The following is a 27,882-nucleotide window of genomic DNA, read 5'->3' as shown; positions in this document are numbered from 1 at the left end:
ACAGTGCTCTGCACACAGTAAGCGCTCAATAAATCCAAAGGAATGAATGAATGAAGAAGGACTCGTGGAGGAGATGAGATTTTAGTAGGGCTACAACTTTGGGAGAGCAGAGGTCTGATGGATATGAAAGAGGAGGGAGCTCCAGGGCAGAGCAAAGGGTTGGTGGTGAGACAGAGGAGATCGAAATACGGTGAGTAGGTTGGTGTTAGAGGAGTGAAGTGTGTGGGTTGGGAAGTAGCAGATGAACAAAGGTAAATAGAACTCTGGGTAGGTGATATGGAGACCTTCAATTTTGAAAGTACTGCCTGTCTCTGATCGATCAATCCCAAATAGTGAATGTCTACTGTGGGAAGAGCGCTGAACGAAGCACTTGAGAGGATGTAATAGAATTAATGGGCATGATCCTTGCAATTGAGGAGTTTATCATGCAGTGGGGGGAGACAATACATTAAATTACAGCCAGGAGAAAGTAATAGACTATAAAGATATATACATGGATTCTCCCGAGTAGGGGAGGGACTACCCAAGTACTTAGGTTAGCTTGAGAGGACAGAAGGGAAGCAGCATGACCTAGGTGAAAAAGCGCGGGCTTGGGAGTCAGAAGTCGTGGGTCCTAATCCCGACTCCGCTACTTGGTCAGCTGTGTGACTTTGGGCGAGTCACTTAACTGCTCTGTGCCTCGGTTTGAGCAACACGGCTTAGTGGAAAGAGCACGGGCTTGGGAGTCAGAAGTCGCGGGTTCTAATGCCGACTCCACTACTTGGTCAGCTGTGCGACTTTGGGCGAGTCACTTAACTTTTCTGTGCCTCGGTTATCTCATCTGTAAAATGGGGATTAAGACTATGAACCCCACGTGGGGCAACCTGAATACTCTGTATCTATCCCAGCACTTAGAACAGTGCTTGGCACATAGTAAGCACTTAACGAATACCATTATCATTATTATTACTATTTCCTCGTCTGTAAAATGGGGATTCTGGACCGGTTCTTCCGCCTACTGAGACTGTGAACCTCTTGTTGTTCAATGACTGTGTCTGACCTGATTATCTTGAATCTAGCCCAGAATTTAGAACGGTGATTACACATATAATAAGCCCTTAATACATGTTCTTATTACGTAATAAAATGTTATTATTGCATAATAATAATAATAAAGCTTGTAAGTTGGAGGGTAGTGACTGTAAGCCCGTCAAACGGCAGGGACCGTCTCTATCTGTTGCCGACTTGTTCATTCCAAGCGCTTAGTACAGTGCTCTGCACATAGTAAGTGCTCAATAAATACTATTGAATGAATAGTGGCAGAACGGAGTCGAAAAGTAGGGAGGAGAGAGAGCTGATGGAGTACTTTACGGCTGATGGTCAAGTGTTTCTGCTTGATGAAGAAAGGAACCACCATGAAGCAGTTTGTAATATTCTGGGGTAGGGATGGGGGTGGCTGAAAGAGGGCTCAGGTGATGGGGGAAAGGGCAGTTATTAGACCGTTACAAGCGTTGAAGTGGTTGTTGACAGGGAATTTGACGGACAGTTGTGAAATCTTTTGAATGGGGTTCGAAAGAGTTTCTACTTAGTTCTCCGAGCACCACGTAGAGTCTGTTTTGGCAAAACGGGCTCAAAGGAAAGCCATATGAGTAGGTGAGTGTGAACGTGATGGCATGAAAAGACTCCAGCATCAAAAGTCCCTGCATTAACCATACGAGTGTTCCTACATGGTGATGATGTGCTCTAGGAGCACATGTGCAAAGAGACATGCAGATGACTATGCTAAGTGCTGTGGAGTGAAAATTAGGCTGAAGGAGCCTGAAGTTATGTCCCAGAACATACATAACAAACTCAGCATACAGCCAAGACTTTATTCCGGCAACAGAAAACTGAAGGCCGTCATTATATTCTGCTCCCCACATGGCAAAATGTCCAATCAGGCAAGGACAGATAAAAAGCAATAAAAACTGTGGTGTTTGTTAAGCCTTATTCTCTGCCAAGTGTGCTACTAACCAATGGAGTAAGTATTAGATCATTCATTCATTCATTCATTCATTCATTCACTAGCATTTATTGAGCGCTTACTATGTGCAGAGGAAGGTATTAAGCACTTGTACAATTCAGCAACAGATAGAGACAATCCCTGCCCAATAACGGGCTTACAGTCTAAACAGGGGAGACAGCAAAGCAAAACAGAACAAAACAAAATAAGACAAAATCAACAAGATAATCAGTTCAGACATAGTTCTTGTCTTACATGGGGCTCATGATCGCTGTAGGAAGGAGAACAGAAGTAGAAAACAGACCCAAGAAGACCAGTGTGTCCTCTGGGAAACTGTCAAACGGAGTGTGCTGCCAACATATCGAAATTTGAAGACTGAAGACGCGTAGAACAATTACAGCGTACAACATTCTCCGTGGCTTGAGATCGAGATGTGTCACAGACTTCAAATCTTTTCATCGATATGGCTTAAAACACACACTTCACGTCAAACAGGATCCCACAGAATGACGCTGGGAAACACTGTCGGTCCACCAACATCCAAGCAGCGCTTGTTTCCTCGTGCCTTCACTGGGTGGGATTGCTGAGGAGCATTGATGACAAAAGGACACCCAAACAGCTGCTCAGTAGTGAGCTGAAATGGAGTGGACAGAGGAGATATTTTAGAGAAACCAGGAACCGAAACCTCAAAGTCAAGAACAAGAATGGAATATTTGTACACAAGGTCACTTCCACTAATCTTTTCTGAATCTTCTGGGTAGTGTGGCTCTGAGCTGTAAAAGACTGCCTTACTCCACCCCAGAAGTAGCTGCAATTCAATAATTTTCCTGGTATTAATTTCTTAGCTGCCACAGCTGTTGCCATAGGTGTTAATGGGACCTACATGAGCACAGGGAAAACCTTCCAGCATTTTGCAGGCTAGGCTGCATTTGGAGATCAACTTGAAGTGTGACAGTTTCTCCTTCTCTTCTTCCCCCGTATTTGGGGCAGAATATATTAAGAACTTACCAAACAATGCAATACTTATAGCCACGTTCTACAGGAACCTTCATTAACCAAATAAGCGAGGACTCAGATACAAACACTTCCATCTATCAAACTGCACGCCGGGTTTTGCATTTTGAAATCACCAGTTTAAATAATGCTCGTGTTTCCCCTTTCTCTGTTTTATAGCCGCAATTAGATATGTTTTGGCCACTGCAGAGAATGGCGGGCGAATGTAGCTTTTAGGAGGAAGAAATACTGCTAGCACACTAGAGACACTAAGGTCTTAGTGATTAAATTGTGTCTGTCTCCATATGTCGGCTATTCTTTATGCATTACGCAGTGGTACCGTTCAGCCAGAGGCTAAGGAAGGGAATGAGATTCTCTTTTCAGGTAAGTGGCGGTATGAGACAGGCAGGTTGGTGGGGCGGTGGGGGGAAGGAAAGAGGGGGAAAGAGGGAGAGGAGTGGGTGAGAAAGAATGAGAGAGGGAGGAAGGGAAAGAGAAAGATGGAAGGAGAGAGAGAGAGAGGGAGGAAGGGAGAGAGATGGAAGGAGAGAGAAAGAGAGAGGGAGAGTGAGGAAAGGAAAGGGAGGGAGGGGGAAAGAGAGAAAGAGAAAGGAGTGGGTGGGGAGAGGGAAGAAGGGAGAGAGGGAGGGAGAGAGAGAGAGAGGGAAAGAGAAGAGTAGGTGAATGAGAGGAGGAGAGAGGAATGGGTGAAGGGGGAGAGAAAGAGAGAGGGAGAGTGGAATATTCCAGCTTGAAAACAGCATCTGTATAATAAAGACAAGATTCTACATCTTCTGGCTGTGGTGTCCTTGTTATTTGCATCCAGGCACCAGCATGAATCAGTTCACTGCGGCAGCAGTCCAGTTGATGTGACTTGCATTATTATCAGCTACCTGATTGCAGTCCCTGGATGGATGGAGGGCTGGATGTGACTAGCATATCAAACCACACCGTGCCGCCGCCACGGCCACCGCCGCCGTGGGATGGTCATCAGTGATGAGGACAAAGAGCCCACCTGGCCCTGCGGAAAAGTTGGGCCTCCTTAAAGGACACATTAAACTCTTTATCTCATGAAGCCCAGATCAGTCCCAGAGATTCCGTGCCGCTTTTGACAGCCCACCACAGCCCGCCTAGAAAACACCCGACGAGCCCTCTTAGGCTCCAGGAAAGCAAAGAAGGCTCGCAAGGCAGGAAATGCATGTGGCTCAGATGGTGCAGTTGCTAGCGCTTTATTTTGTCCAACGATCAACTCTAAATGTGTCTAATGCAAATATCTCCGCTACTAATCTCATCCAGAGGTTGATCTCGTCGTGGTACATTTCTACGGAATTTGTTCCTATCTCAAACTTGCTCTTTCCATTGGCTCTTCTGCTGTCGCAAAGCTCAGATTACTGGAGATCCCACTCACAAAAAAGTACAATTCAAAGTCAGGCCCACAATCTGCGGAAAGTCTAATGAGGCACCAGACGGGGAAAAAAAAGCGGAAAATGCAAAACGTCTTTTTCCCCTCAAAGGGGGCAATAACTTTCTGGCGTTAGAACTCTCAACTCCAATTTCTTTGGAATTCAGAGGAAAAAGAAGCAATGTGGCCAGGTGGAAAGAACATGGGCCTGGGAGTCCGAGGACCTGGGTTCTAATCTCAGCTCCTCCACTTCCCTGCTGTGTGACCGTGGGCAGGTCGCTTAATGTCTCTGCGCTTCGGTTACTCAACTGTAAAATGGGGATTAAATATCTGTTCTCCCTCCTATTTAGAGTGTGAGCTCTGTGTGGGACAGGGATCGTGTTTGACAGAACTCCTTATCTTCCACTCAAACCCTATCCTCCCCCTGACTTTCTTGTCAGTGTAGCCAGCCCCATCATCCTTCTTGTCTCACAAGCCCGTAACCTTGGCGTTATCCTTAACTCATCTCTCTCATTCGACCGACGTATTCAGTCTATCACTAAATCCTGTCCGTTCAACCTTCACAATATCACTAAAATCTGCCCTTTCCTCTCCATCCAAACTGATTAATCCAAGCTCCTGAGCACGGGAAGCAGCATGGCTCAGTGGCAAGAGCCCGGGCTTGGGAGTCAGAGGTCATGGGTTCGAATCCCGGCTCTGCCACTTGTCAGCTGTGTGACTGTGGGCAAGTCACTTCACTTCTCTGTGCCTCAGTTACCTCATCTATAAAATGGGGATGGAGACTGTGAGCCTCACGTGGGACAACCTGATGACCCTGTATCTACCCCAGCGCTTAGAACAGTGCTCTGCACATAGTAAGCACTTAACAAATGTCAACATTATTATTATTATTATCCCACCTCGATTACTGTATCAACCTCCTTGCTGATCTCCCTGCCTCCTGTCTCTACCTACTCCAGTCCATACATCACTCTACTGCCCAGATCATTTTTCTACAAAAATGTTCAGTCCTTGTTTCCCCACTCCTCAAAATTCATTCAATTGTATTTATTGAGTGCTTACTATGTGCAGAGCACTGTACTGAGCACTTGGAATGTACAAATCGGTAACAGAGACAGGCCCTGCCCTTTGACGGGCTTACAGTCTAATCGTAATCGTAACATCCTCCAGTGGCTGCACATCCACCTTCGCATCAAACAGAAACTCCTTCCCATTGACTTTAAAACACTCGATCACCTTGCCCCCTCCTACCTCAGCTTGCTGATCTCCTCCTTCCAACCCAACCCGCACACTTCGCTCCTCTGATGCCAATCTTCTCACTGTACCTCAATCTCAACTATCTCGCTGCCGGCCTCTTGCCCATGGCCCGCCTCTGGCCTATAATTCCCTCCCTCTCTTCATATCCGACAGACAATCACTCTCCTCGCCTTCAAAGCCTTATTGAAGGCACACCTCCTCCAAGAGGCCTTCCCTGACTAAGTCCTCACTTCCTCTCTGCCCACTCCCTTCTGTGTTGTCCTAGCACTTTGATTTGCATCCTTGATTCACCCCTCCCTCAGCCCCACAGCACTTATGTACGTAGCCACAGTTTATTCATATTATTGTCCGTCTCTCTCCTTCTAGACTGTGAGATTGTTGTGGGCAGGGAATGTGTCTCCCAATTCTATTACACTGTACTCTCCCAAGTGCTTGTGCGATGCATAGAGTAAGTACTCAATAAATATGATTGATCGACTGATTGACGTGATTAACTTGACTCTTCTTCCCCAGGGTTTAGAAGAGTGCATGCCACATAGGAAGCACTTAACAAATGCCACTAGAAAAAAGAATAAAAAAGCACAGCTTCTTAGGTCCAAATGTCTTTGAAAATGGAGACGGCTGGGGAACACAAAGAAAATGAGCATTACAAAGAGTTGAAAATTAAAACGCCATCTCTGGCTACCCAAACCTGAGTGGAAGGAGGACTTTCTGGTAACCCCTCCAGGTGCAGAGCATCAGACCCTTTGGCCAGGAGCGTGCCACTCTCCAGGAGAAACAGGGCTCTTCGTCGTGCACAACAGAAAGAAACTGCTTTTCTCCAGGACCCCTGAGAGGCAACCGGCATATGTCGTCTTACTTTCAACCAACCCTCCAATCAGCTATTTAAATAAGAAATATAATCTTACCGAACACAGAGAGATGCTGATCTGAGAGGCTTAAATTCACAAGCCACTTGAAGGCATTCTCTGAGCTCCCTGCTTATCGTGAGCAGCCAGTCTAAGACTACTTACTGTGGGTGGAGAAGGAAAGGAGTATGTGTATGTTGCGGGGCGGTGGCACAAGAAGTGTAATTTTTTGATATCTGAAATGTTGGAAACCAGTTTTTCATCCCTCTGCTCCCCCCACCCTCTTCCACAGTACAGGCAAGCAGCATGGCTTAGTGGAAAGAGCACGGGCTTGGGAGACAGAGGTGGTGGGTTCTAATCCCAGCTCCGCCACTTGCCAGCTGTGTGAATGGACAAGTCACTTAGCTTCTCTGTCCCTCAGTTACCTCATCTGTAAAATGGGGATTAAGACTGTGAGCCCCATGTGGGACAACCGGATTACCTTGTATCTACCCCAGCACTTAGAACAGTGCTTGGCACATAGTAAGCGTTGAACAAATACCATCATGATTATTATTGCATCCTCTCCTGAAATCATCTGAACAAGCAGATTAATTGCTGAGAAGCAGCCTTGACCAGTGGTGAGAGTGTAGGCCTGGTAGTCAGAAGGATCTGGGTTCTAGCCCTGGCTCCGCTGTCTTTCTGTTCTGTGACGTAGGACAAGTCATTTAACTTCTCTGTGCCTCAGTTACCTCATCTGTAAAAGGAGGAGTAAGACTGTGAGCCTCCTGTGAGACAGAGACTGGGTCCAGCTGAATAACTTGTGTCTTTACCAGAGCTTAATGGCTTATAGTAAGTGCTTAAATACCATTAAACACCCCCCCCCCCCAACCAAAATGTGATTTCCGAAGTCCCTGCTCTTTTCTCATTCCGGGACACCCTATTTCGTGAGCTGCTAATTTGATGAGCAAATGGAGTGGCCGTCAAACCTACCCCAGGCCTGGAGTCTGCTGACTGCCTAGTGGGTCAAACAGGCACAACGCAGGGCAAAACTGGAGCTCTGCCTGAAGCTGACACCATTTCAATCAGGCAGAAGAGCTTGACGTGGAAGACTTCTATCAGTTCAGGAGAGATGGGTAAGTGCTAGAGGAGAGCTCAAGGATGCTCCAAGCCTTCCCGGATCTACCCCGGCTGACACACAACCGAGTTCCATCAGTGTGCAGTTCTTTTCCGGAAGGGCAGGATCATTAATATAATAACAATAATGTTGGTATTTGTTAAGCGCTTACTATGTGCAGAGCACTGTTCTAAGCGCTGGGGTAGATACAGGGTAATCAGGTTGTCCCACCTGAGGCTCACAGTTAATACCCATTTTACAGATGAGGTAACTGAGGCACAGAGAAGTTAAGTGACTTGCCCATAGTCACACAGCTGACAAGTGGCAGAGCCGGGAGTCAAACCCATGACCTCTGACTCCCAAACCCAGGCTCTTTCCACTGAGCCACGCTGCTTCCCCAGCCCCATGCCTTTAATATAGCATTAAAGGCATGACTGTCCTTCAGGTCACATCCATCATGAGCATCTGTTTCTCCTGCTACTGCTGACTTATGGCTGTAATCAATCAATGGTATTTATTGAGCGCTTACTGTGTGTAGAGCAGTGTACTAAGTGTTAGGGAAAGTACAACACAAAAGAGTCGATAAGACATGTTCTCTCCCCACAGATTACAGTCTGGAGACTGCAAACCAGTCAGAAAAGTCTAATGCTCATAACATTTCCCCAGGACTCCATAAACTTTAATTCGAAATAATTCAGTGAATGATGGGGAGAAATTGAGGCACAGGGAAGAGGTATTTAATGTCCTGCATTTAGGAAGATGCTGCTGCTGATGGCACAAAGTAAGCACTTAATAAATACAATAACTTGCCCAAGGTCACACCACAAGTAGGGGCTGAGCAGGGATTAAAGTCAGGTCTCCTGATTCCCAGATCTAAGCTCTTTCCACTAGGCCACACCGCTTGAAGTCCAACGCCAGCTCTTCTGGTGGAGGTCGTGGCAAACCTGAGTGTGCTCACCTAGCAGGAGTGGGAGCGTGGGGGGCGATGAGGATGTGAGCAGACCCGATGAGGCAGGCAACCAAAAAACACGAACGTCTTTTCTAAACTTTTAAATAACTTCCTTCTCTCTTGTTCCTCTTGTCCTAAACTTTTATTTCTGGACACAGACTACCAAGGTGTCAGAACGAAGAAAGGTGATATTGGTGGGATATTGATGAGTAAAATAATAATGATTGGGGTATTTGTGGTGAGCACCTATTATCTGCCAAGCAGTAAATACAAGATAATCAGATGGGATGCAATCTCTGTCCCCCCAGGTGACTCAGAGTTTAAGCAGGAGGCAGAACAGGTATTGAATCCACATTTTACAGATGAGAAAACTGAGGGAAGAGAAGTTAGGTGACTTGTCCAAGATCACACAGCATGTGAGTGATGGGTTCAGGATTAGAACCTAGTTGCCCTGACTCCCAGTCCTCTGGTCTTTCCACACTAGACCACACAGCTTCTCATAGGAAGAGGACAGTGCTAGGAAAATCGGCCCTGGAGGGGCAGAGGCGAGAGGGATGATGGAGATATTTGACAATTAAGATTGTTTTTTAATATAACAGTGTTAGCCTGGAGGAAAGGAAATACTGGAACAAGTTTCATCTAAAGTTCCCTCCTCCAAAGAGCACTCAAGTGCTTTTTATTTTCCCCAAGTGTCGGAAAGCGTAAGTGAAGGAGGAAAGAAAGGATCCCTAAACACAACTCTGGGACGTATTTTTTCCCTCCACTGACTTTAATTAAGCTCAGATTGCCTCACCATGCTGCTGAGGACTATTCATCATGAAGTCAGCTCCCCATCTCCCTGGGCCTCATTCTTAGAGTGCTCTCATTTCCCAAATCAAACACCAAGCGATCTGTACAGCTCTCCAGTGGCATCAATGACCCATTGGGGATAGATTGAGAAACTAGTTTGGTAACCAAATCTCCTCTTCCAGTCAGCCCCACGGCCAATCAGGAGGTAGAAACGGGAGGCCGAGAAATATTGTCACCATTTCCACCCTAGTGGAGGGAAAAGGAAACCGAACCATCCAGTTCCCTCGTCTTAACCGCGCAAGACTCTCCACCAACTCACTTAATCTGGCATTCATCTTCTCCGTGTCTCAGTTTCTTATCTGTAACACGAGGATAAAGACTGGGAACTCTATGTGGTACAGGAACTGTGTCCAACCCGATGATCTTCTATCTACCCCAGTGCTTAGAACGGTGCTGGCACATAGCAAGTCCCTAACAAATACCCAAATTATTATTATTATTATTATTATCGAGAAGCAGCGTGGCTCACTGGAAAGAGCACGGGCTTTGGAGTCAGAGGTTCGAACCCCGGCTCTGCCACTTGCCAGCTGTGTGACTTTGGGCAAGTCACTTAACTTCTCGGTGCCTCAGTTCCCTCATCTGTAAAATGGGGATTAAGACTGTGAGCCCCACGTGGGACAACCTGATTCCCCTATGTCTACCCCAGCGCTTAGAACAGTGCTCGGCACATAGTAAGCGCTTAACAAATACCAACATTATTATTATTACTAGTAGTAGTATGATTATTTTTACCATTGGCAGCCTCTGGGGATTCAGACCCATCTGGGTCATCTTGGACTCCTCCCCTTTTAGACTGTGAGCCCATTGTAGGGTGGGGATTGTCTCTATCTGTTGCCCAAGTGTACTTTCCAAGCGCTTAATAATAATAATGTTGGTATTTGTTAAGCGCTTACTATGTGCAGAGCACTGTCTAAGCGCTGGGGTAGATACAGGGTCATCGGGTTGTCCCACGTGAGGCTCACAGTTAATCCCCATTTTCCAGATGAGGTAACTGAGGCCCAGAGAAGTTAAGTGACTTGCCCACAGTCACACAGCTGACAAGTGGCAAAGCCGGGCATCGAACCCATGACCTCTGACTCCGAAGCCCAGGCTCTTTCCACTGGGCCACGCTGCTTAGTACAGTGCTCTGCATCCAGTTAGCGCTCAATAAATATGATTGAATGAATGAATGAAACCCCAAGAGATTAGTTGATCCTGTGCCTCTCTGTCCCCTAGGGGACCTGATGATGGGTTTCCTTGGTCCAGGGGGGTCCAGGGGGCCCCAGATGGATCTAGACTCCCTGTAATGAAGAAGCAGCATGGCCTAGTGGCAAGAGCACGGGCTTGGCAGCCAGAGGCCGTGGGTTCTAATCCCTCCGCTGCCACTTGTCTGCTGTGTGACCTTGGGCAAGTCACTTAACTTCTCTGTACCTCAGTTACCTCATCTGTAAAATGGGGATCGAGACTGTGAGCCCCATGGGGGCAACCTGATCACCTTGTATCTACCTCAGCATTTAGAATAGTGCTTGGCACGTAATAAGTACTTAACAAATACCATAATATAGAGAAGCAGCATGGCTTAGTGGAAAGAGCACGGGCTTGGGAGTCAGATGACATGGGTTCTAATTCCGACTCCACCATTTGTCTGCTGTGTGACCTTGGCAAGCCACTTAACTTCTCTATGCCTCAGCTACCTCACCTGTAAAATGAGGATTAAGACTATGAGCCCCACATGGGATAACCAGAGTGCCTTGTGTCTATCCTGGTGCTTAGAACAGTGCTTGGCACCCAGTAAGAACTCAACAAATGCAATTAATATTATAATAAATTATTATTATAGTAAACGCTCAATAAATACCACTGATGGACTGAGTGACTGAACCAAGGGACGGTCCAAAACCAGTCATTTCCCTTCCGGCCATGGTCCTCTGATCTGGGAATCTTTCGAGTACAATCTGAATGTAAGCTCGTGGTGGGCAGGGAATGTGTCTGTTAGATTGTTTTAGAGGACTCTCCCAAGTACTTAGTACAATGCTCTGCACAGAGTAAACGCTCAATAAATACCATTAGATCGACTGTCTCATGGAGTCCGTTACTAAATGTGCCAATGTCTGGTATGTCTGTCTTCCCCAGTTGATTATACAAGGTAGATACAAGGTGGGCAGGAAATATATCTCTGCTTCCATTATACTTTTCCAAGTACTAAGTGAAGCTCACCACACTCGGCGGGTGCTTCATAAATGCCATTACCATGCCTGTTCTTCGCTCTGGCCTCTCCTTGACCCCCTCAGTGGGTATGGGTGAAGGAGGGAGTGAGTGACTCTGCTCTAGCCAGATCCCATCCTAATGTAAAGCTTTCAGGCTCGGTCCGGGTGTCATTCAAGCCACTCAAAGAGAGGAGGCATAGGGAGAGGAGGTGAGATAAGGAGAAAGAGGAAGAGGAGGAGAAGGAAAAAGAGAAGGAGGAGGAGGGAGTACAGTTTCTCTGTAAGTGTTCAATAAATACGAATGATTGAGTGTGATTGATTAAGGGCCAGTAGGGTTGTTAGGAAAGAATAGAAGGAAAGAAAGAACAAGAATTCTGAGCTCCATTTCCCACAATGCTTCTGCCTGACCTTGTGCTCTCACTGGGATCGGCAGTCACAATTCCCTAGGGTGACCGACTGCTTGAGTATCTATGAAAGCAGCTGAGCAGAAACACTCAGATGACCGCAGAGGTCATTCTCTGCTGTAAAAGTTAGTTCAAACGAAGAGTCCAGTATTAATCAAAGGAGATGGGTAGTTTTCTTTCCCACAGCCCCCAGACATTGTGACCCAGGGGTCAGGCTTGCTCTCCTGAGCCATCAAGCTCCACCTAAGGCTTTGAGAAGCCTCGAAGCTCCTTTTTATAGTCAATTTCGCTTTTCAGAATTTCCCCTTTCGAAAGGGCAGGCCCTTTTAATCCTTCGGGTGTAGTCACTTATTAGAATGGGATCCCTCTGCCAGCTCCGGAGCAGACGCTCTGCCAGGAACAGCCGCTTTACTGTCCCTCCTTGGACTTGAGCTACCCTTTCCATTGGAAAGCAGTCAGCTTCCCGTGGAATAAGAAATGGGAAGAGAGAAAGAGGAAAGCATAGAGGCGGCACGATCTAGTTAGGGAACACTAGATAAGAGGCTAGATGGTAAGATCCTTTAGGACAGGGATAGTGTCAATCAATCAGTCAATCGGTAATCTTTATTGGGCACTTATTGTACTAAGTTGGGAGCAGACAATACAATCTAGTCGTCAGGCTCCTGCCCTGCCCAAAAGGAGTTTAGAGTCTAGGAGGATCTAGTAGAGTGATAATTCTACCATCCTCTCCCAAGTATTTAGTACAGTGCTCTGCCAAGAGAAAGCCGTGAGCGAGTATTATTGACTGACCGATGGCTTAGGAGTCTTGGATTCTGGTTCTGGATCCTCCAGTCACTCCCGTTCACCTTGGGCAAGTCACTTCAATGTTCTAGGACCTCCGTTTCCCTGCCTGTAAAAATGGAAACAAGAATTTCTGTTCCTTTCCATTTCCTAGGGATGTGGGGGATAAAATGAGCTAATAGACATGAAAGTGCTTTAGAAATTTAGTGTCTGTAGAAATACAAAGTGGGGTTAGAAATTGCCTATCTTTTTCCTTTTGTCTTCCTTGCTTAAGTGGGTATTCCGTGCCAGCCGTGAAGATATTTTCCTTTAATAAGTGGAAAAAAGACAATGGCTCAACAATTGCAGGTTCCATTCTCCAGTAGCCCAGAAGTCCATTTTTATCTTCGTTTGTGTTTTCAACTCATTTTGAAGTCCCTGGAGGACAAGAGCCATGTCTTCTTTTGCAACCTTCCACAGTACCGTGTATTGTGCTTTTCACTCAGAGTGGCTCAATAAATAATATTGAGGGCTTAGTATGGTGCCTTACTCACTGTCAGCGCTCAATAAATACTACTGATCGATTGATGTCACCTGAATGATTTTGCTGAGCCTCTCATAATTCACCTCAACAAATCCTTTTGTACTTCGGAGTGGTGCCCGCTGGGCAATCTTTAGGGGACTGAATCAGTTTTTTAGAAACCTGAAAAGAGTGAATACATTATAGTTTCCAAAGGCGATTGATGAACTTGCAAGCTGGTAGTGGCTTACAGAAGGAGGATCCTGAACTTGGTTTAATAACCATTAAATGATATTAACACCGATGCCAGCACCTAGTTCGCTTGCATCGGACTCACGTAGGCCCTTAATCAACAATAAAACCTAATGCAAATAATAGCCTGTTGCCGAAAATGAGAAGTTTGGCTTCTTGATCAAGCCAGCTCTGCTACATATGTCTCTGTGCTATTTGTCTAGTTGTTTCACGTTGCATTTCTTAATTTAAAGTGGGAAATTTTGTATTCTGCTCTTCATCAATCATTTTTCGCTAGCTTTGCTCAGAGGAAAGCATGGAAAACATTTATATTTGTTATTCAAACTGCTGAAAATATAAAACAATTTAAATAATATTAACATTTTAACAACCACAATTCACGGCTCTGTGAAATTAACCATTATCACTTGAAGTATTTGTTAAAATTCAACAGCAGATCGGTAATGAGGAATGTGTTGTGCACATTCATCCCTCTTATGATATATGATTTTGAGCATCTCTCTGCTTATCTACCAGATTCTTCTCTCCTGTCTTGAGGCTCACAGCCAAACCTGTGCGCACGGAGCTTCCCTTTAAATCCGTGCAAACTCAGAGGCCTCCATTATGCTGGCTCATCATAGCAATGAGTGGGGCTCTTTCTATGTCCTGTGACCTCATTAAAGCACAATCCTCCTCCAGCTGAATGGGACTAGAGCAAAGATGGATTTAATAATGGTTTCGAATTGAGCAAAGTCATCTGAGGGCACAGGATAACCATGTCTGCTTATCTAGCTCACTGGTTTGCGGAGAGGCAGTGTGGCCTATTGGAAAGAGCACTGGATTTGGAATCAGGGGACCTGGGTTCTAATCCTGTCTCCTCCACTTGCCCACTGTGAGAGCCTGGGCAAGTCACGTAACTTCTCTTTACCTCTGTTTCCTCATCTGTAAAATGGACCTCGAATTCCTGTTCTCCTTAGACTGTGACTCCCATACGGGACAGGAACTCTATCTGATTTTACCATGCCTACCCCAGTGCTTGGCAGAGTAAGTGCTCAACAACTAACCCATCGATCAGTCAGCCAATGGCATTTATTGAGTGCTTATACAATTCAACAGAGTTGGTAGATACGTTCTCTACCCAAGATGAGCTTACAGTCTAGAGGGGGGAGACAGACATCGACATAAATATTTAAATTACGGACAGGGACATAAGTGTTGTGGGGCTGAGGGATGCGCAAATACAAAATGCTGAAAGGGTACACATCCAAGTACGTAGATGACGAAGAAGGGAGAGAAAGTCAGGGAAAAGAATGCTTCATTCAATCGTATTTATTGAGCGCTTACTGTGTGCAGAACACTGTACTAAGCGCTTATTAATCTGGGAAGGCCTCTTGGGGGAGATGTGATTTTTAAAAGGCTTTGAAGGTGGGGAGAGAGGTGGTCTGGCATATACGGAGGGGATGGGAGTCGCAGACCTGAGGGTAACAAAGAGCTTTATTGTTATGCTGACTCCAGCCTGGATAATTTGGTTGGTAGAACAATTTCCTTCACTGCCCAAGTGGACCCTGGAGTGAGATGGTTGTATTGTTTGTTGCCTCCAGTTCTATGGCACTTTCATTCAATCATTCGATTGTATTTACTGAGCACTTACTGTGTGCAGAGCACTAGACTAAGCGTTTATACTATAGCGTCTATACTACTATACTATACTAAATGTTGGGAGCTTACAGTTTGGGATGGGGGGCGGGGGAACAGATATTAATATAAATAAATAAACTACAGATATGTATGTAAGTGCTATGGGGCTCGGTTGGGGGAAGAACAAAGAGAGCAAGTCAGGGAGACAGAGAAGGGAGTGGGAGAAGAGAAAAGGGGGGCTTAGTCAGGGAAATTCTCTCGGAGGAGATGTGCCTTCAATAAGGGGAGGGAATTCTCTCCATTGTCTGTGGAGGGAATTCCAGGCCAGAGGCAGGACATGGGAGAGGGGTCAGCGGCAGGAGTCAATAATTACCTATGCTCCACTCAATTAATCGATCAATCAATGGTATTAATGATATTAATGGCATCAATCAATGGTACCAAGCACTTGGGAGAATACAACAGAATTTGCAGTACTGTATACCCAAGTTGTAATAACAGGGGTTGTGTCTTTTAGTTGCATTATTTCCTAAAATTACCAAAAGCTATTTAGACTTTTTTTCATTGTTCTTTTTTCTTCTGAACTTTTTCCGGGACAGGATGTCTCTTGCTCTTCCAAGTAGTTGCCGGCTCGGTAGAAGTCCTCAGAGCCCCACCTTTCCCACAGTGAAGAGGAGCAGCATGGTCTAGTGGAAAGGGGAGGGGAGCGGGAGTCAGAAGAGCTGGGTTCAAATCCTGGATCCGCCACTTGCCGTCCCCCTGGTCAAGTCACAAAGCTTCTCTGTGCTTCAGTTACCTCACCTATAAAATGAGGACTCTTGTCAGCTGTATGTGGGACAGGAACTGTGTCCAATTTGATTAACGTATCTACCCCAGTGTTTGGCACATAGTAAGTGCTTAACAAATACTCTCATGATCATCATCATTATCATCGTAATTATTACCAATAATAATGAGCTCTATTTCTCCATTGTTTAAAGGATATTTAGAGCATTACTCTGTGAGAGTTCACTGGACATATGAGATTCCAAGGGATAAAGTGTGGTAAACACATGTAGATATTCTAGCTCAAGAGTGCTGAACTCGCTAACCCTCTATCCTGTGGAAGAATCAAGCTCAGTGCGAGAGCTTTTTTAGGCATCAGGAGAAGAACAAGCCTGACCAAGGTATTTTGGTTTTTTTCCCCCAAATCAAATTCAATTAAAAGAGGAGTAGAGATTTCAGCCTACCACCAAGGTAGAACACAGATTGATGGAGGGCGAGGTATATAGTTGTCCTCCTGATTTTCAATCCAATTAATCTGCAATAATCAAGAGTTTCTTAACAGATCCAGGGCCATGCATTGATCTGGGAGAGAGAGAGAACAGTTCAGTGTTCGGTCTCCCTTGTCCTTCAGGGAATCAATAATGTTACTCTTGTAGCTCTTGCTACACACAGAAACAAAACCATTTATTTTAATGCTTGACATAGGTTCTCTGCGGGAAACTAGAAGTTCCAATGTCTGTCTCAAGGAAAAGACAATACAAAGATATAACAGTTGTGACCTTGGGCAATTATCAAATTGAAGCAATAGCAACTGAATGCTGTTTTTCTTTCTTGGGTGTGTGTGCTGCTTCGAAATGTCTGTTTATAGCACGGGAGGGATCTGTGTTCCTGTTGAGTGAGTCGGGCATTCCATGCTTTAAGGTCCTCTGCATCTTCCCCCGGAGAGTGGCTTCTATAACCACTGTGGGTCCAAGGGGATCAATCAGTAATCATTTTTATTGGGCACTTGCTGTGTGCAGAACACCGTACTAAGCGCTTGGGTAAGTACATGACAAGAAAATTGGTAGGAGCATTCCCTGACCACAACAAGCTTACAGTCTAGAGGGAGAGATAGACTTTTTTTTAAATGGTACTTGTTAAGTGCTTACTATGTGCCAATCACTGTTTTAAGCACTGGGGTAGGTACAAGTTAATTAGGGCATTAACATAAATGAATAATTTATAGTATATAATTTAAAGATATGTACATATCGGTGCGGTGGGCTGAGGATGCCACAAATATCAAATACCCAAAGGCCACAGGTCCAAGTTCAGAGATGATGCAGAAAGGAGAGGGAGCTGGGGAAAAAAAGAGCTTAATCGGGGAAGGCCTCTTGGAGGAGATGTGACCTTACTAAGACTTTGAAAGTGGTATATGCCTTCAGATTGCAGATCTGTTTTATTACTTAACAAAGTGATAATAATTATGGTATTTGTTAAGCGCTTACTATGTGCAGAGCACTGTTCTAAGTTCTGGGGTAGATCCAGGGTAATCAGATTGTCTCATGTGGGGCTCACATTTTTTAATGCCCATTTGCACAGATGAGGTAACTGAGGCACAGAGAAGTTAAGTGACTTGCCCAAGGTCACAGAGCAGACAAGTGGCGGAGCCGGATTAGAACCCACCACCTTTGACTCCCAAGCCCCGGCTCTTTCCACTGTGCCACGCTGTGTCTTGCCCGGGTGCAATGAAACTCTTGTATCAGACCTACAGTCTCTCAACTTTTAGGTCATGCATTACCTTACAGCTATAAATGAAGTGCATCTTCATTATTATGTATATATCTTTAAATTCTACATTAAAATTATTTGTTTATATTAATTTCTGTCTCTCCCTCTAGTCTGTAAGGCTACTGTGGACAGGGAACGTGCCTGCCAACTCTGTTGCTCTGTACTTTCCCAAGTGCTTAGTACAGTGTTCTGCACATGATAAACTCTCGATAAATAGTGCCGCTGCTGATGAAGTGATTTGGGGTGTGGAAGGAAGTGTTTTAAGACAAGCTTCCCATCATAATAAAGTGATCGGATTGGAGTGATTGTGATTGGAATTGCCAGTTGGAATCATATCCGTGATTCCTGTTAGCTTTGTGAAAAAGTCTATGACTGGCCTTCAGATTTTTTGAATGAGTGGGAATTTGATATGCCGATCGCTATTTTCATATTGGGAGTGCTGGGAAGGTATTTCCATATGCAATTTATAGATTCTGGAAAGGACAAAAAGATGTCTATGAAAATGGAAAGCAGAAGCTCCGATTACATTAAAGGTGGAAACCTTGCTGCTATGCCAAAGTGCATCCATCTGGTTTTACTGTACTCCGATGCCAGAGTCTCTTTCTTACAAGGCATTAACTGCTGAGAGTTGGCTCGGGGAAGAACGATTTCTGAAAACTGGAACTAATCGCTTTGGCAAGTGTGAATAAAAAGAAGACAGAACAATGTTTATAGTTATGGAGTGGGGAGGGAGGGCAAGAAGTTACCTAATCCAGCCCCCTGCCTCCGACCCCTCCCAGTCTGTTGGCATCCTAACCTGGTCTTACAGGGGAAGGTGATTCCATAGTTTCCCGCCATGCCTTAATCCAGTATTCCCGTCGTTTTAAATTCCATTTTAGCCTCTTCCGTTGCACTGTCAGATGAGATTCAAAGTGCAGGGGGAGGCTCCAACCCGGATGAGCTGGAAGGGTCACGGCTAGTAGCAAGCGGAATCTCTGAACAGCTGAGAGTTGTAGACTTCTAGACTGATGTTCTGTCAATAATAATAATAATGTTGGTATTTATTAAGTGCTTGCTATGTGCCGAGCAGTGTCCTAAGCGCTGAGGTAGATGCAGGGTAATCAGGTTGTCCCACGTGATTACAGTCTTAATCCCCATTTTACAGATGAGATAACTGAGGCATCGAGAAGTTAAGTGACTTGCCCAAAGTCACAGAGCTGACAGGTGGTGGAACCGGAATTAGCACCCATGATCTCGTGGAACCGGAATTAGAACCCGTGACCTCTGACTCCTAAGCCCGTGCTCTTTCCGCCGAGCCACACGGTTTCTCTATTACTGTGTATGTGCTTTGACAACAACACTTTCCTAGGTGCCTTGCCTTTATCTGTAAAGCAAAGGTTATTGTATCCCTGCATCAGCCTCCTCGCTGACCTTCCCGCCTCCTGTCTCTCCTCACTTTATTTACTCTGCTGCCTGGATCATTTTTTCCAAAAAAATGTTCCATCCATGATAATAATAATAATAATAATAATGTTGGTATTTGCTAAGTGCTTACTATGTGCAGAGCACTGTTCTAAGCGCTGCGGTAATCAGATTGTCCCACGTGAGGCTCACAGTCTTAATCCCCATTTTACAGATGAGGGAACTGAGGCCCAGAGAAGTTAAGTGACTTGCCCACACAGCTGACAAGTGGCAGAGCTGGGATGCGAACCCATGACCTCTGACTCCCAAGCCCGGGCTCATTCCACTGAGCCACGCTGTTTCCCATGTCTCCCCACTCTTCCAACACCTCTAATGGTTGCCGATCCCTCTCCACATCAAAGAGAATCTCTTAATCGTTGGCTTCAGTGCCCTCAATAAGGTCTCCTCTTTCTACTTAATCTCACTAATTTCCCATTAAAATCTCTTCCACACACTTCACGACTCTTGGCTGGAAGCTCGTTGTGGACAGGGAGTGTGTCTGTTTATTGTTATATCGTACTCCCCCAAGGGCTCAGTACAGTGCTCTGCACTCAATAAATAATAACTGAATGAATGACTGAATAATGCCAACCTACTCACTGTCCCTTGATCTCACCTGTCTCGCCAACAACTCCCTCCTCATGTCCTCCCTCTGGTCAGGGGGTCCCTTCCCCTTCATATCTGACAGACCACCACTCTCCCCGTCTCCAAAGCCTTACTAAAATCACATCTTATAATGTTGGTATTTATTAAGCGCTTACTATGTGCAGACCACTGTTCTAAGCGCTGGGGTAGATACAGGGTAATCAGGTTGTCCTACGTGAGGCTCACAGTTAATCCCCATTTTACAGATGAGGTAACTGAGGCACAGAGAAGTGAAGTGACTTGCCCACAGTCACACAGCTGACAAGTGGCAGAGCCGGGAGTCGAACCCATGACCTCTGACTCCGAAGCCCAGGCTCTTTCCACTGCGCCATGCTGCTTCCTCTCCAAGAGGCCCCTCCTAAGTCCTCGTTTCCCCACCTATTCACTCTCCCTTCTGCTTTGTCTCAGCACTTGGGTTTGTACCCCTTAAGCATTTTGATTCTCCCACCCCCAACCCTGCACCCCCCAAATAATGTTGGTATTTGTTAAGCACTTACTATGTGCAGAGCGCTGTTCTAAGCCCTGGGGTAGATACGGGGTAATCGGGTTGTCCCACGTGAGGCTCACAGTCTTAATCCCCATTTTACAGATGAGTTCACTGAGCCACTGAGAAGTTAAGTGACTTGCCCACAGTCACACAGCTGACAAGTGGCAGAGTCGGGGTGCGAACTCATGACCTCTGACTCCCAAGCCCGGGCTCTTTCCGCTGAGACACGCTGCTTCTCTCACTTGGCTACTTTGAGACTCACCTCATCCTGGCCCCACAACGCTCATGTGCATAACCTTGTACTAAATCAAGGTTATTCGCCTATTGGTAATTTATTTTAGTGTTTGTTTGTCTTTCTGTCTAGACTGTAAGTTCCCTAAGGGCAGGGATCATGTCTACCAAACCTATTGTACCGTACTCTTCTAAGTGTTTAGTACAGCGATCTGCACTTAGGAAGTACTCTGATAAGCCAGGTTCTAATCCCGGCTCCACCGCTTGTCTGCTGTGTGACCTTAGACAGTCACTTAACCTCTCTGTGTTTAAGTTACCTCATGTAAAATGAGTTTAAAGACTGTGAGCCCTATGTGGAACATGAAGTGTGTCCACCCTGACTAGCTTATATTGACTCCAGTGCTTAGTTCATTGTCGGTCACATAGTAAGCACCTAACAAATCCCATAAAAAATACTATTGATTGATGGATTGAGTGTTGACGAAAACACTGAACACCTTCAGAGTCATCATGACTCATCATGACATGTGTGCCACCCAGACGTGGAAAAAAGACATACCACCTCCTCAACCTACATGAACGTTTTTTTTTGTCTTTAGGCTCTGAAAAAGGCGATGTGAAGGACACGCTTTAATAAAAGGAAGAGAAACAAAAAACAAACTTATTTCCATAATAGCCCTGCTTTTGGGAATGATTGCTGTAACCTCGAAACAAGGATGGAGCTATTGTGCTGTCCAACTAAGAATTAATTATAGCAATAAGGGAAGGAGGAGAAAAGAGAAGAGAAAATCAAAAGGAAAAAGAAAGGAAGGGAGATAGAAGAGGGCACCTACCGTGTTCTTAAAAGTGCTGCATACAATAATAATAACCCTCAGCTACATTCTCACCCTTCTGCTGCCCAGGAACATGCCCCACCACTGTTTACAATTAACTGGTACCAAAATTAATCTTAGATTTCCCCCTCAAAAATTGGTGTGGGGCAATTTCGTAATGGCTACAGTGTAATGCGAGCAAATGCAGTATTCATTCATTCGATCGTATTTACTGAGCACTTATCGTGTGCAGAGCAGTGTATTAAGCACTTGGAAAGTACAATCTGGTAAGATAGAGAGTCTGAGAAGACTCCTCCAAAGAGTTTCAACCCAATCGTCTTGTGAGTACGTATTCAGTACGTATAGACAAGGCAACTGATTTCCTTTCTTTTTCCTTTTGATTTCCTTTGGATCTAAATAGAACATTGATAGTTTGAGGTAGAAACTCTGCTAGCAGTGTTAAATTTATGTATGCCAGTTCCATATTTCTGAGAGCTGTATCCAAGGGGAAGAATACATGTAAATCCATGTTAATAATATAGCTGTGCAGATTGTGGTTTCTAATTGTTAGTGTTCTAGGATTGTAAGCTCATAGTGGGCAGAGAACCTGTCTACCCCCTCTCTTATTGTACTTCCCCAAGAGTTTAATCACTTCTCTGCACATAGTAAGCATTCTATAAATGCCACTGCTTGGTAGGTTGATTAATGGTGCTTCTAATGACAATGAACAGCCATAATCTGGGACTCCCTCCCCTTCCATATATGCCAGACCACCATTCTCTCCAACTTCAAAGCATTATTAAAGTCACTTCTCCTCCAGGAGGCCTTCCCAGATTAAGGTCTTTTTCCCCAGCTCCCTTTCGCTTCTGCGTTGTCGGTTCAGTTGGAACTGTGACCTTTGGTCATTTGATTGATTGATTCATTCATTGAATAGTATTTATTGAGCACTTACTATGTGAAGAGCACTGTACTAAGCGCTCGGAATGTACAATTCTGCAACAGATAGAGACAATCCCTGCCCATTGATGGGCTTACAGTCTAATCGGGGGAGACGGACGGACAGAAACAAGACAACATAATCACAATAAATAGAATCAAAGGGATGTGCACTTCATTAATAAAATAAATAGGGTAATAAAAATATATACAAATGAGCACAGTGCTGAGGGGAGGGGAAGGGAGAGGGGGACGAGCAGAGGGAAAGGGGGGAAAGGGGGCTTAGCTGAGGGGAGGTGAAGGGGGGCAGAGAGGGAGCAGAGGGTCACCCCACTCCCAGTCCTGTAGAATTTATGTACATATCTTTAAACTGTATATTAAAAATTACTTATTCATTCAGTCATATTTATTGAACACTCACTGTGTGCAGAGCACTGTACTAAGCACTTGGAAGAGTGCAATACAAAAATGAATAATTTATTCACATTAATGTCTATCCTCCCACTCTAGACTGTAAGCTTGTTACAGGCAGGGAACGTGCCTGCAATTCTTTGTATTGTACTCTCCCAGGTGCTTAGTAACAGTGCTTTGCACATAGTAAGGGCTCAGAAAATACTATTGATTGACTGACTAATTGATAAACTCAACAGCATCGATGGTGCTGGGGTTGTATTTTTAGTGTTTCTTAAAATCCTTTCTCTCCCAAATCGATTTTGTTTAGATTCGGGCCGGTCGGCTCAGACTAATTTACGTGCTTCTAACTTTCAGGAATAGTGTTCTGATGTCATCTGGTTTCTGACAGTCTTACCTTGGAGCCCAATATAACTTACAAGCTCATTTAATTGGATAGCACTTGAATATTAATGAATTAGTCACCCTTTAGAGAAGGAAGATGGGTGGGGAGGAGGAGGAAAGAGCAGAGCTAAAGTTAAAACTTGGATCTCAGAAAACAGCAGAAGTCAAAGGTAATTATTAGGCACAGTTGGCTGGATAAAAGCCCACATCAAAGCTAGGCACCCAAAGCATTCTGGCAGTAAGGTCCTCAGCTATGAGACCAGGTATGGAAATAATGCAGTGCTCGTTAATGGCCTTCACACAGACTATTCCCCAAATGTTTTACAACCATAAATAATACAGATTTCAGGTTAGAGAATAGCAGAGAGAGAAACCAAGTGGTATATTCCAGGGTCAAATGTTGTATTTTCAGATGAGATTTGAAAAAGAATAGAGTTGATGAAGGGAGGAGAGTCACAAAAGCTTTTGCACCGAGCAGGAGCTGCAAAGATAAGTACACTTGGGTGATTAGTGAGGAGACAGCAGGAATCTCTGTGATTGAAGAAGGAACGACATGACAAAGTCTGAGAATAATGACCCCCATCTTCCAGCACTGTCTGGATAGTTTGCGATGTGAAGTCGGAAGAGAGGGTTGGGTGCAGGTAATTATGTGCAGTAATTAAAAATTACTTATTTATTCATTCAGTTGTATTTATTGAGCACTTACTGTGCACAGAGCACTGTAGTAAGCACTTGGAAGAGTACAATACAACAATGAGCAATTTATTCATATGAATGCCTGCCTCCTCCTCTAGACTGGAAGCTCATTATAGGCAGGTAACGTGCCTTCAATTTTGTTGTAATTTGTTATTTGTAAATATTATGTTATTTTGTAACATATAACTTAACATATACTAAATTTTAAGTTACGTTCTTTGTAAATAAGTATAAAATCATAAGCTCGTTGTTATAGCCATCAAAGCGTGTGTGCTGTAATACATGTTTTTCTTAAAATGGGGATCATCAAGAATATTATCCTCCATATTCTGTACCCAGTAATTCCTTAATAAATACCATTGGCTGGTTGGTCTCATAAAAGAATCCAGTGCAGAATGAACCAGGAAAACAGTAGTGGACTTTTGCATCAGCCTAAGCAATACCAGTCCTGTGAGGAAGCCCAAGATACAACAAATGAAGGCCAGGCAAATCATCTAACAGTAGGTAGGAAAGTAGCGTGGACTAGCGGATAGATCATGGGGCCGGGAGTCAGAAGGACCTAGGTTCTAATCCTGTTTTGCTACTTGTCTGATAGGTAATTTTGGACAAGTCACTTCCCTTCTCTGTGCATCAGTTGCCTGATCTGTAAAAAGGGAATTAATTAATGGTGATATTTGTTAAGCGCTTACTATGTGCCGAGCACTGTTCTAAGCGCTGGGGTAGACACAGGGGAATCAGGTTGTCCCACGTGGGGCTCACAGTCTTAATCCCCATTTTACAGATGAGGTAACTGAGGCACAGAGAAGTTAAGTGACTTGTCCACAGTCACACAGCTGACAAGTGGCAGAGCTGGGATTCGAACCCATGACCTCTGACTCCAAAGCCCGTGCTCTTTCCACTGAGCCACGCTGCTGTGAGCCCATTGTGGGGAAGGGACTGTGTCCAACCCAATTACCTCATATCTGCCCCAACGATTAGTCCAGTGCCTGGCACATAATAAACACTTAATAAATACCACAATTATTATTATTATCATTATTATTAATCAGAATCATGATCTTCGACATCCGATACTCTCGTAGATGTGTATCTTGAAGACAATATGAAGATTAAAAAGAACATAGCTTGTGCATGACGAGGAGATGATGAAAACTGGAGAATTGGGTTAATAAGAATAACAACGATGTTGGTATTCGTTAAGCGCTTACTATGTGCAGAGCACTGTTCTAAGCGCTGGGGTAGATATAGGGTCATCAGGTTGTCCCACATGAGGCTCACAATCTAAATGCCCATTTTCCAGATGAGGTAACTGAGGCCCAGAGAAGTGAAGTGACTTGCCCACAGTCACACAGCTGACAAGTGGCAGAGCCGGGAGTCAAACCCATGACCTCTGACTCCCAAGCCTGTGCTCTTTCCACTGAGCCACGCTGCTTCTCTAAGAATAATAACAATAATATTTGTTAATCACTTAGTATTTGCCAAGCAATGTACTCAGTGCTGGGGTAGATACAAGATAATCAAGTCCCACAGGGGGTTCACAGTCTAAGAGGGAGAATAGATATTGAGTCTCCATTTTGCATATGAGGGAACTGAGGTACAGAGAAGTGAAGTAACTTGCCCGGTGTCACACAGCAGGTAAGTGGGGAAGCCAAGATTAGAACCTAGGTCCTCTGACTTCCAGACCTGTGCTGTGACCACTAGGCCATGCTGCTTCTCTGCTTGTGTTGTGGAGAAATGGTGGTAAATAGAGAACCACAGACCATGATCTGGAAGCACTGGATTTATCTGTAAAGAAGTATAAGACCATAAGCTCGTTGTGCGCAGGAGATGTGTCCGTTTATTGTTGCATTATACTCTTCCAAGAGCTTAATATATGTTCTGCACACAGTAAGCACTCAATAAGTACGACTGATTGAAAGGATAGAAAGCTAAATTGTGAGCTTCTCGTGTGCAGATATCATATTACTCACTTTATTTTATTCTCCCAAGCAGTTAGAATGGTGCTCAGCACAGAATAGGCAGTTAATAAATACTGTTGATTGGTTGATGACTGGGAATCATTTGTGTGAAAGCAGATGACTGGGAATCATTTGTATGAAAGCAGTTATTCTTATCCTGTGCATTAAGATATCACAACACTTTGAAAATGGTAAAAATGTACAACCTAATGTTACAGGCAGAGGAAACCTGTGTTCTATGTGACTTTGGGTAAGTTGCTTAACTTCTCAGTGCCTCAGTATCCACATCTGTAAAATGGGGATTGGAATCCCGTTCACCCTCCTACTTAGACTGGGAGCCTCATGTTGGACGGGGACTACAACCTGATTAACTTGTATCTACTCCAGCACTTCCGTTCATTCATTCAATCGTGTTTATTGAGCACCTACTGTGTACAGAGCACAGTAGTAAGCACTTGGGAGAGTACGGTACAACAATAAACAGACACATTCCCTGCCCAGAGCACTTAACACTTGCACATAGTAAGAGCCTAACAAATACCACAATTATTATTATTTCAATCACTTAAGCAATCACATTTATTGAGTGCTTAATGTGTTTAGAGCACCATACTAAGAATTTTGGAGAGTACCACCTAGCCCAGCTAGTAGACACATCCCTCGACCACAATAAGCTTACAGTCTAGAGAGAGAGACAGCCATTGATGTGAATAAATAAATTATGGCAATGTATAGAAGTGCACGGGGCTGAGGGAGGGGTGAATAATGGATGAAAATGCAAGTGCAACACAGAAGAGGTTAGGAGAAGAGAAAATGAGGGTTTAGGCAGGGAAGCCTCTTGGAGGAGAGATGCTTTTAATAAGGTTTTGAAAGGGGGGAGAGTGATCATCTGTCAAAGGTGAAGAGGGAGGGTGTTACAAGTCAGGTCAGGTCACGGGCAAGACGTCGGGGGTGAGTAGGTTGGCAATGGGGAGGCAAAGTGTGTGGGCAAATGATATAGGAAAGCAGCGAAGTAAGGTGGAAGGGAACAAGGTGATTGATGCTTTAAAGAGTCCTTGAGTGCTTTAATTATTTTTATTATTAAAACCAAAGGCATGTATAAGAGAAGAACATCAAAAGAGATGATCTCACCCCATAATACAAAAGGACTTTAATGTTGTCATAGAATAAAGGAATACGCTGTTGAAAACTCGGGAAGAGAACAGTTATGTGGCTGAGGATTTCAATAGGATGAGGCTAATAATTTTTTTGAATGCCATGAGCGTAATATACCAGAGAGAAAATGGAGATCAGTGGATCAGGAAAAGCCCAGATTCATTCATTCATTCAATCATATTTATTAAGCTTTACTGTGTCAGATGATGATGATGATGATGGTATTTGTTAAGCACTTACTATGTGGCAGGCATTAGGATGCATCATTCAGAGCCAGACTTTTTAAATCCTCCAGACTGTAAGCTTGTGGTGGGCAGGAGACACGTCTATCAACTCTGTTGAATTGTACTCTCCTGAACACTTAGTACAGTGCTCTACACACAGTAAGCGCTCAATAAAAACCACTGATTGATTTATACCAATGGATCTGAAAAGATTCTACTAGGGTCTTGACAATAGGTAAAAGTAGTTTAGACCTCTAGATGTAATGATTGAAGTTAAACGATGTCACTGCTGAAGAAAACCAATTTAAAAAGTTTAGGATTCAGTGTGGAAGTGCCGATTTAGCAAATAAGTGTTTTCAGAGGAATTATGCACATTGAGCTTGAATATATCTCCTCCCGGGGAATAGACAATGATTATGATGTATTCTTTACACAAATATCCATGTCAGCAAATAAGGGAAATTTGAAAACAGTGCCAAGAAAACAAAAGGTTAAGGAGGACATACTGAAAATGATGGGGAGAAGGGCACACAGGAAAGCCAGAGGAAAAAAATAATTCAGAATCTTGAAAAGATTTTCAGAAAGGAATGAAAAGATTATGAAGAGTTGAGAAAGGAAAAAAGTTGAGTGTGACAGTGGAAAGAAAGAAAAATGTGATGCCAAAGCAGAATGAAGATGGCACTGACAAACTGAAAATAGTGAGAGGGCTACAGAGATGGATGAAATATGCAAAATTTCTACAATGACCTAAATTAAAGTGACAGTGTGAAATTCACCTATGGAAGTGTGTGTGGTTAAAAAGATCAAAGATCCTCATTTCCAACCGTACTGTCCACACTAAAAAGTTTTCCGTTG

Source organism: Ornithorhynchus anatinus, chromosome 3 (genome assembly GCF_004115215.2).
Source record: "Ornithorhynchus anatinus isolate Pmale09 chromosome 3, mOrnAna1.pri.v4, whole genome shotgun sequence".
Lineage (NCBI taxonomy): Eukaryota > Metazoa > Chordata > Mammalia > Monotremata > Ornithorhynchidae > Ornithorhynchus > Ornithorhynchus anatinus.
This window is presented reverse-complemented; position numbering follows the sequence as displayed.